Here is a 10419-nt window from a genome sequence, read left to right as displayed (position 1 = left end):
AATGAAAGTTACAAAGTCCATCTTCTTAACATGCCACATGTCAGGATCCCTCTGTTGTCAAGGAATATTATCTGGTGTCTCTACTCCTACTGCCAATACTTCTTCAACTTCACTCCTTCCATTCTTCCCACTACCTCCAGATAGTAGACATGCTGGACAGCCCTTCATCTGGCCACCTCTGCCTCCTTCACCCTAAAAGGGCACTTGAGGAATTTGGGTGCATGTTCACCACCACAATTGCAGTATTTAGGCTCAGCTGGCATTCTATACTCCTCCCGTCTGCACACACTTGACACATGGCCAAATAAATTGCATTCATCACACTGCATGGGTTTGGGCATGAAGGCTCTCACAGAAAACCCAAATATACCTGAGAAGGGAGAGACTCCTCTTCAAAAAAACAATAAAATGGATGGAGTGGGCTTCCTCACTCCATCCAACATGCAGGTCAGTCGTTGTGCACCAACCACTTGATCCAATTCTTCATGCATATCCTTTGCATTCACTCCTAGTGCCACCCCAGAGATAACACCCCTGATAGGTGCCCTGCTTCGAAGACACACACACACACACACACACACACACACACACACACACACACACAAATCTGATACCTTCTTGAGGCACAGAGAAATCTCCTTCTGTTCCCTAGATACACAAAAAAACTAAATAAGCGAACGTCGTTATTCTCACTGACGCCACGATTTTCATAGACTTCAAAACGGATCTCGAAGGAAACTCCATCGATCTAAAACCCTAACTCCGACAACAAAATAATAAACACTAGGCTTGGATTTACTAGATTCTACTACCACTTTACTTATCTTATTTCCATTTGTATATTCCACTGTAATCCACTCCTTCTCACTCTCCTCTCCTCTCTGATTCAAACATCCGCTTCCGCCATCTTCCCTCATTCTATGTCACCAATTAGGGGTACAGTTTTTCTGAGGGTTGGGTATGGATACTTATACGTGTCCGCTATTTCCAATCATGCCCAATTTCCCAGAGACAACACGGATTGCCCTGCCCCCTGCCATGTGGAACATTTTGTCAAGTCTACACCAGCAGCATGTGGTGCAATGCACAATTCGCTCAGTAAGTACAAGTGAAAATGGGCTCCATAAAGTTGGTGAAAATGTCAAATGCATTTCAACAATATTGCTAGATGGCCAGGAATGCTATCACTTATGCTGGCTGTAAAACCATTACACCTGTGACTGGTTTTGGGGAGTATAGCTAGTAGCTACTTAAGCATTAAGGACTGAGGGTGTGTGGTATATGGCCAATATACCTCGGCTAAGGGCTGTTCTTACGCACAAAGCGTACGTTTAGAACATCTATACAAGTTCAGCAATTGCACTCTCAAATAACTCTGTAGGCTACTGACAGATTCAAAGCTTCCCCCTGCATCTCACCATACATCTGCCTGTAGTTATTGAACCTGCATGAGGTTTGTTTGTTGTGATTGAGTGGGCAGCTGCGGGCAAGGTTCTGACAGATGGGTGGAGGAGCAGGTTGGCATTGACAGCGTTAGTTTTGGAACTGGGCTGCATCCCGGGAGTGAGCCAGGGGTGTATTCATTACGGAAACCGTAATGAAAAAAACTGACACAAACAGAGCATAGCGAGAGTTTCCAATCGACAAATTCAAGTACGTCCCTCCCTGTTTTGTTCTTTTTGCTTCGGTTTTAGGATGTTTTTTTAGAGGGGATGGTGTTTCCCTGGGCAGTTCGTTCCTGGACTTGTCCAGGACGGGGGTCGCAGTCAGACACAAAGATAATTGAGTCCCCTCATTGACAAACCCAAGAAACGCCCACATCAAAGTACAAACCCCAAGGTCAACTCACGTTTGGCTTCATCCATGGCCACTAGTGTTTCTTAATTTGGGCAATCAGCAGGTGCTACATACATTTTTTGACTTATAAAATTAATAATATGTACCCATTGATTATTGAAGAATATAACGCATCAGAACCCAAAACATAAGCTTGTTTTACTCAAATGGGGCGGCAGGTAGCCTAGTGGTTAGAGCATTGGACTAGTAACCGAAAGGTTGCAAGATCGAATCCCCAAGATGACAAGGTAAAAATATGTCCTGCCCTGAACATGGCAGTTAACCCACTGTTCCTTAACCCACTGCAGTCATTGAAAATAAGAATTTGTTCTTAAACTGACTTGCCTAGTTAAATAAAGATAACATTTTGTAAACAAACACTATAAAGCCTCAAACCATGTTTAATGTTCTGGACCTGTTAGTTATTTAGCACCCCCTAGTGGCAGTTTAAGTGCAGCAGGGTAGAATTTACCTGTTTCTGTCATGTGACAGGAAGCAGTTTCAGAAGTGAAGTAATGTGTAAGAGTGACAGAATAATTACAATCCTTCAACATCCTTCTTTATAAACTTTGTAAAATGTAATATATGTAAGTACATTCATAAATGACCACAGGATAAATGTTAATCACATATAATTTTCATGTTTCTGTAAAAGATAAAGAATGGACTTAGCCGTAAGCTACTTTGCATTAGCTTCAGTGCCATTTGTCCCTAGGGACAACTAGCTTAGCAATATCAAGCATACAGTTGCATTCTAGTAACTTTATTTTATATTTGACGCTAGATTGAGTACTCTTATTCCTTATTTCGTACATTTATGCAGTTATTGTGTAAGACATTCTGTGCTCTATACTACTGTAACTGAAAACATGTACTTTTGTGTTTGTTGCAGTTTCACACTGTGATTCAAGTAAACTTCCAAAATGACACCCTGTTTCTCCCTGAGTTATTTGAATGAGTGTTTAGCTAGCTGGATAAGGGCTACTGTATATTTAGCGAGTCCAGTATAGTTAACTATCATTTTGATATCATGGATGGTCAGTCCTTGCAGCCATAGTTCTGTCTATGAAATTGAGTGGTTAAATTAATGCTTTTTACATTTTAAAAAAGGATGGGGGGCTGCATTGTTATTGTTGTTTCTTCGATGGGGTTTAACGACGGTTGGCATCCAATGTTAATGGTGCATTACCACCACCAGCTGGACTGGGTATTGAAGAAGAAACTAAAATTGTTTCACTCCAAAAGCCTGTGATGGGGCTACATTCAAGATTTCTTGCACCGCCTCGGCTGTGAAATCACAAAGACCCCAAAAAACGTTAAACGGCATTCACAATGACAAAAACGTCACTTTTTTTGCTGTATATATATATATATATATATATATATATATATATATATATATTTTTTTTTTAAACATATTTTAAATGTAACCTTTATTTAACTAGGCAAGTCAGTTAAGTACAAATTCGTATTTACAATGACAGACAACGCTGGGCCAATTGTTTACCATTGCAATAAATAATACAAAGTCCACCTTTTTAACTTGTAGCATTACACTATCCATCGGTTAATGCGAAACTTTCACTCATCTTGGTGGCTCTACTACCATTGCTTCTTCCCCGCCACTCGTTCCTTGGTTTTCTCACCACCTCCAGATAGGAGACACGCTGGACACTCCTTACCCATGCCACCTTATTCTCCTTCACTCTAACAGGGAAATCCACGATTTCAGGCCTATGTTCACCTCTACAGTTGCTTCTACTGCTGATTGGCCCTATAATGAGCAGGCTAAAAATCCAGGGGTTTATTCATTACGTCTAGCAACGGAAATCGTTTACCATTTAAGAACCAAACCGAGCAGACAGAACGGGGAGGGACCTACCTGAATTTGTCCAATAGAAGCTCCCCCTTTAAGATAACAAGGTTGCATTCAGTATGTTTTTACATTCTGGATAGTTCAATTGAACAAAAACTGTACTTTACTGAATGACTAGTTGGAAAAACAGGGAGGGGTTAGGGAATTCTGTCAGCTTTTCCACTGCCCTTTATATACGTCACTCATTGCTTCAAGCCACACCCACCAAACGGGAGCAAACATACCTCAAAGTCTGTTCAACAACATACATGAGCGTTTAGAAGAAACGTGTCATTCAGGACAAACCATTACGCAACGTAGCAAACATTTAAGTGAACTGAACGCACCTCTGGTGGAGGTGCCGGTCACAATCACACCTGCAATCAATATACACAAACACAACCAATTAGTTCAAACTGACCAATAGCAAGCTCACAATCTCATTGCTATCATATTTAATTTAATTGAGGCACCTCCATCTTGTTACAGAACTCCAAGATTTCCTTTGGCTGAGAAGGTACTGAACATGCTCTCAAAAATGTTGGTGCCTGGAAAATACATGTTTCTGAGGTGAGCAGGACTATTATGAGATGCTGTTGTCGTGATGCCTCCAGGCCACAAGCAAAGTCATGAGAAGAGGAATATTGGGGCAGGGACACAGAAAGGGGGATTTTTGAGGAGGAAGGACGGGGGGAAAGAAGAGGTGGGATTTAAAATGAAGGGAGATAGTGATCAAAATGGAGCTGGGGTGTTGAAGATCGTTGTGAAATTCGAATCTGAGTGAGCTGTGCGCCAGATCGAGTTCTTGAGGTGAAATGGCAGTGAATGATTACGCTAAGTGAGGTGGAAGGTGTGGTGAAGAGCTTAGAACCCGAGCCAGGTATCAATGGACTTGATAAAGAAGAATCTGGTCCAGTAGAGTGTCATTTTTGGAGGAAATGGATCCATTTGTGGTTTCAGGGTGGGTGAACAAGGCATTGGGTGCAGTTGAGTCAGTGAAGATATCCCAAGTTCACTACAGGTTGTTTGTTTCTACTGATCAGAGGGAGTGGGCGCTCTGTGTCACGCAACTTGGGTCAAGATCTGTTTCTTGCTTTGCTCTTATGAGCAGGGCACCATTGAAAGGAGTGATGTATGTGGTAGCATTAAGTGTGGAGGTGGAATAATTGAAGTTGAAGATTCCTAGTGTTTGTGATGCCTGCCGTTTGGTGCGATGCAGAGGAGTCACTGTCAGTCCTTTTGCGTCTTTACCTGACAAAGTTATGTTAGGATATATCAGTTATCCTGTTAGAGCTTTTGTGCAGAATCCACCGCAATGTTTATGGTCATGTTGCAGCAGTTTTGTAGGATCGAGATTCCAAGATGTGGGAAGTGTTCAACAGGGCATGGGCTAGAGGATTGTGTAGTTTCGGTGAATAAAGTTGTCAACTGTAGGGTTGCTCGTGTTGCTGGGGATTGGGAGTGTCCGGTGCGAGAGAGGCAGGTTGAGGTGGGCCACCCACTGGGGAGCCAGGCCCAGCCAATCAGGATGTTTTTCCCCACAAAAGGGCTTTATTACAGACAGAAATACTCCTCTGTTTCATCAGCTGTCCGGGTGGCTAGTCTCAGACGATCTCGCAGGTGAAGAAGCCGGATGTGGAGGTCCTGGGCTGGCATGGTTACATGTGGTCTGCGGTTGTGAGGCCGGTTGGACGTACTGCCAAATTCTCTAAAAGGACATTGGAGGTGGCTTATGGTAGAGAAATTAACATTAAATTCTCTGGCAACAGCTCTGGTGGACATTTCTGCAGTCAGCATTCCAATTGCATGCGCCCTGAACTTGAGACATCTGTGGTGTTGTTGTGTTGTGACAACTGCATATTTTAGTGCCATTTTATTGTCCCCAGCACCAGGTGCACCTGTGTAACAATCATGCTGTTTAATCAGCTTCTTGTCAGGTGGATTGATTAGCTTATCAAAGGAGAAATGCTCACTTACGGGGATGTAAACACATTTGTGCACAATTTTTTTTTTTTTTTTGTGCGTATGGACAATTTCTGCAATCTTTTATTTCAGCTCATGAAACATGTGACCAACACTTTCTACATGTTGCATTTATTTTTTTCAGTAAATAGTGGGTTTTTAATTAGTGTAGGGTTAGTTGGAAGGGTCTTTTATTTTGTATTTTCCCGTTTTGTATCACAATGTATAATGGATTTGTGTTATAGTCCAGTTGGGGGCAGTAAAGCAACACATCGGATGCCAACTGCCGAGAAACTCCAAAGATTTCCCCTGTTCACCCATGCCAGTGAGGCCTGATCGCTGAAGCAGACAAACTGAGACACTTGGAGGCTCAGCTAAACTCTTTAGCGCAACAGAGCTTTGGGGGCCAATTTCTTTGCCACAGAGAAAGGAATGTGCAAACTGAAAGACAATGAAGGTACAGAAACTTAGATGCGTTGGCTAGTTGCCTTCCTGAATATTTTGTTTATTTCGACATGCTTTACTTTATCACACCTATTTTTAAAGTAACTGTCCAGTGTTTGCAGATTTCTATGAAATATGTCCCAAAATGAATTACAATACGAGTGAAGTAGTTTTCCTTCCAAAAATACTTAATTATGCTGAAAGGCAGTTTTTCAGTGTTGGAATGGTGTTGGCATACCCAAACTGAATGGTGTGGGCATATACCAGTCTTAAAAAAAATATGAATGCAAGTAGACCGCTGATTGGCCAGCTCATCCTCCTCAGGAGGATGTCTTCCTCTATGAGGAAATGGCAAGCATTTTTGAAACTGTCTGTTTGAGATGCAAGTTTGATTGTTTTTGAAGTTTTCTTTTCTCTCCAATTTATGCTTTGGCCACATATGATATGATGAGTCAACAATATTAACAGAATATTTAAATGCTCTTATACACTAGACAGTTACTTTAAAACCTATGCTTGTTCAATTCACATAATTCAAAATGTTACATTTGCATACAAGATTTTATTTTATTTTTTAAGCTGAAGTAGTTAAACTGAAGGACGTGGATGAAGGTACTGCACAATATAAAGGTTAGATGGCTGAAGGTTAAATCTGTGGTAGTAATCAGGTTGTCTAGCTGGCCTGCAACGTTGGCTAATTGCTTTTCAGAATATTAGTTTTACTTCAGCATATTTTAAAATGAGATATGATATAGAATCTTTAAGTCTTATAATGCTGAATAATCTGAATGTATGCTTTCATCAAAGTTTAATCAAAGTTTAATTGACTGCCAAAGAGGATGAATTTCAAACTGAAGTGATCAAAATGAAGAAAGCGATTGAAGGTACAGAATAAAAGTCAGATGACTTTAGCATAATTATATTAGATGTGATATGTATATAATGTATGTTGAGAAATTAACATATTCATGAAAATGTTACTTACAGATATTAACACTGCACTTAAATGTTCCCTACATTTTGCTCAATCTCAAGATTTACTTTGTATTCACATTAATCAAGGTTAAACTGCATGGCACAGATGTTATGCTGCGTTCAAGTGCTCAGTGGAACTTCCTATTTCGTAGTCAGAAATACGACTTTGTTTCATTCATATGGTCTTTGGTCAGAACAATTGTTCAATCAATAAGATTTTAGCTAGCTTGACAAGGAAGCTAATGTTGCTAATAATAAACTTAGCTAGCTTGCTTAACATATACAATATGGTCAAACCAACTACAGTATCCATATTGATAAGGTGGTTGTCAAACTGAATTGTCATCTTTTGGTGCAAAATGTCAGTGGTGAAACATCGCAACTCGGGCAACAAAATTCTCAGGTTGCCACTTGTAATTGTGACTTGGAGGGTTGTTCAAGTGAAACTTCCCAGGGAATGGTAAATCTAAATGCAGAGACTATGCTGCCTGGACCAGTCATAAGTGACCGGAACCACATTCAGCGCATGTGCAAATTGCATTTCAATATTAATACTGACATGAAAAACATACTGTGTGTAGAATTAACTGTTTGCGTGTGTGTTGGACTGAGCTGGAGGAAGCAATTAGTATTGGCCAATTCCCTTTAGCTAATAGCAATTAGTATTAGACAATTATTGTATTTTGGCATAATACTTTCTCCTCTGTTACAGGTATCTTCACAGATCCAGTGAAGGGAGTCTACTACTTCACATTATGTACGTTTGTCTACAATGACTACAAGGGTGCTGATGGTGACAATGTGGCCATTTTGAATCTGAATAATGGGGACAGGGTCTGTGTGGAACTGTGGGAACAGTGCCAGGTGTAAGACAACAATGATGGGCACATTACCTTCAGTGTGTAAAATAGATGTTATAACCTGTCAATTAGTGATGGGAGGTGAACAAGTGCACACTTTGGGAGGAATGAGCGCTAATTGGGACAGAGCCTCTGTCTGTAATGAAGCAGGAATTCTCTTGACGGTGACTGAATTTCGTGAGAATTGTGTACCTATGCTGAATCCCAAACCAGCCCTGTTTTCTCATGGACTGCACTTGCAAGTTGTATTTTCTATTTTTAAAGTTTTCATATCCACAATATTTCTGGCCTTTTTGGTGATTTTGTTTATGGAAAAGCCTGGATTATAATTTATGAACTTCTCATGCCTCCATGTTATTTTTCTAGGCTGTTAACTTAGTTTAGTGTTTTTTTAATTTTTTAAATGACTATGATTAACTGTAGACATTGTTTTTGAACCGTTGAACTTCAGTATGCCAATGCAATTCATTAGACATTTTCAGACTGACTGTCATGTGGTCTTCAGTGTACTCTGTATAATAATATACTTTCCATCTCCTCTAAAATAAGGTGCATCTTTGCCTTGAGCCACCAGGTATATTTTTAGAGTGAATAGGATGACCTTCATTTACTCTTGGGTACTGTCCTAGAATCCAGAAAAGTAATTTAAAATATTACGTTTTGAGCCACAGATGCAGCCACTTCTTCCTGCAAAGGTTGTTCAGTGTTGTTTTTATCTAGACTTACTCAAAAACACTGACCGTTTGGATGGATTCATTCTTAATTAAATATGCAGTGAGTTCAGGACATCTTTTTGAACCTTATGCATTGGAAAAATGTCTGACAAAAATGTAGAACTAGACAAGATGATGGGCCAATTTTAACGTCCGCCACACTAAGCTGTCAGGGTGTATAGCAACATCCTATTGTACTGGGTCCAGTTTCCCAATTGCATCTTAAAGCTAAGTTCGCTAGAACCTTGGTAGGAGCCATGTTAACTCTAAGCTGTTTCCCAAACCACCGTTGCTAAAGTTGCTCTTGAAAATGGTCGTTATTTAACCATTGCCTCAAACCAGTCGTTAGATGCTTTTTTTTTTGCCCTTCCGCGTCACTGTATACACAATCAAGATGTTTCTGTATTTCTGTGACTGCAGATAACTTCAGAACGAATGTGACTACAAATTTGCAAATTTTGTTGCAATTGGTACTAACAAGTGAAAGATATAAAGATGCTTCAAATGAAAACAGAGATAACAACAGCATAATTAGTCTAGGCTACATAGACCTATATATTTTTGAGTTTTAAGTTATTTGTACGCTACTACAGTGCCTTGTGAAAGTATTTGGCCCCCTTGAATTTTGCGACCTTTTGCCACATTTCAGGCTTCAAACAAAGATATAAAACTGTATTTTTTTGTGAATAATCAACAACAAGTGGGACACAATCATGAAGTGAAACAACGTTTATTGGATATTTCAAACTTTTTTTTAACAAATCAAAAACTGAAAAATTGGGCGTGCAAAATTATTCAGCCCCCTTAAGTTAATACTTTGTAGCGCCACCTTTTGCTGCGATTACAGCTGTAAGTCGCTTGGGGTATGTCTCTATCAGTTTTGCATATCGAGAGACTGACATTTTTTCCCATTCCTCCTTGCAAAACAGCTCGAGCTCAGTGAGGTTGGATGGAGAGCATTTGAACAGCAGTTTTCAGTTCTTTCCACAGATTCTCGATTGGATTCAGGTCTGGACTTTGACTTGGCCATTCTAACACCTGGATATGTTTTATTTTTGAACCATTCCATTGTAGATTCTGCTTTATGTTTTGGATCATTGTCTTGTTGGAAGACAAATCTCCGTCCCAGTCTCAGGTCTTTTGTAGACTCCATCAGGTTTTCTTCCAGAATGGTCCTGTATTTGGCTCCATCCATCTTCCCATCAATTTTAACCATCTTCCCTGTCCCTGCTGAAGAAAAGCAGGCCCAAACCATGATGCTGCCACCACCATGTTTGACAGTGGGGATGGTGTGTTCAGCTGTGTTGCTTTTACGCCAAACATAAGGTTTTGCATTGTTGCCAAAAAGTTCAATTTTGGTTTCATCTGACCAGAGCACCTTCTTCCACATGTTTGGTGTGTCTCCCAGGTGGCTTGTGGCAAACTTTAAACGACACTTTGTATGGATATCTTTAAGAAATGGCTTTCTTCTTGCCACTCTTCCATAAAGGCCAGATTTGTGCAATATACGACTGATTGTTGTCCTAAGGACAGAGTCTCCCACCTCAGCTGTAGATCTCTGCAGTTCATCCAGAGTGATCATGGGCCTCTTGGCTGCATCTCTGATCAGTCTTCTCCTTGTATGAGCTGAAAGTTTAGAGGGACGGCCAGGTCTTGGTAGATTTGCAGTGGTCTGATACTCCTTCCATTTCAATATTATCGCTTGCACAGTGCTCCTTGGGATGTTTAAAGCTTGGGAAATCTTTTTGTATCCAAATCCGGCTTTAAACTTCTT

General features: G+C 40.4%; 1 long non-coding RNA gene across 1 annotated transcript; it reads left to right on the top strand.

Annotated features, from left to right (window-relative positions):
- Positions 1 to 4140: 4140 nt before the first annotated feature.
- On the top strand, positions 4141 to 9106 carry LOC110489474. Its single transcript, XR_002468579.2, has 3 exons — positions 4141 to 4261; positions 5899 to 6110; positions 7785 to 9106. It is a non-coding gene; the product is annotated as an uncharacterized LOC110489474 (long non-coding RNA).
- The last annotated feature ends 1313 nt before the right edge of the window (positions 9107 to 10419 follow it).

This window comes from Oncorhynchus mykiss, chromosome 14 (assembly GCF_013265735.2).
Source record: "Oncorhynchus mykiss isolate Arlee chromosome 14, USDA_OmykA_1.1, whole genome shotgun sequence".
Taxonomy (NCBI): domain Eukaryota; kingdom Metazoa; phylum Chordata; class Actinopteri; order Salmoniformes; family Salmonidae; genus Oncorhynchus; species Oncorhynchus mykiss.
Note: the sequence above shows the minus strand (reverse complement) of the source record. Positions and strands in the feature narration are given on the sequence as shown.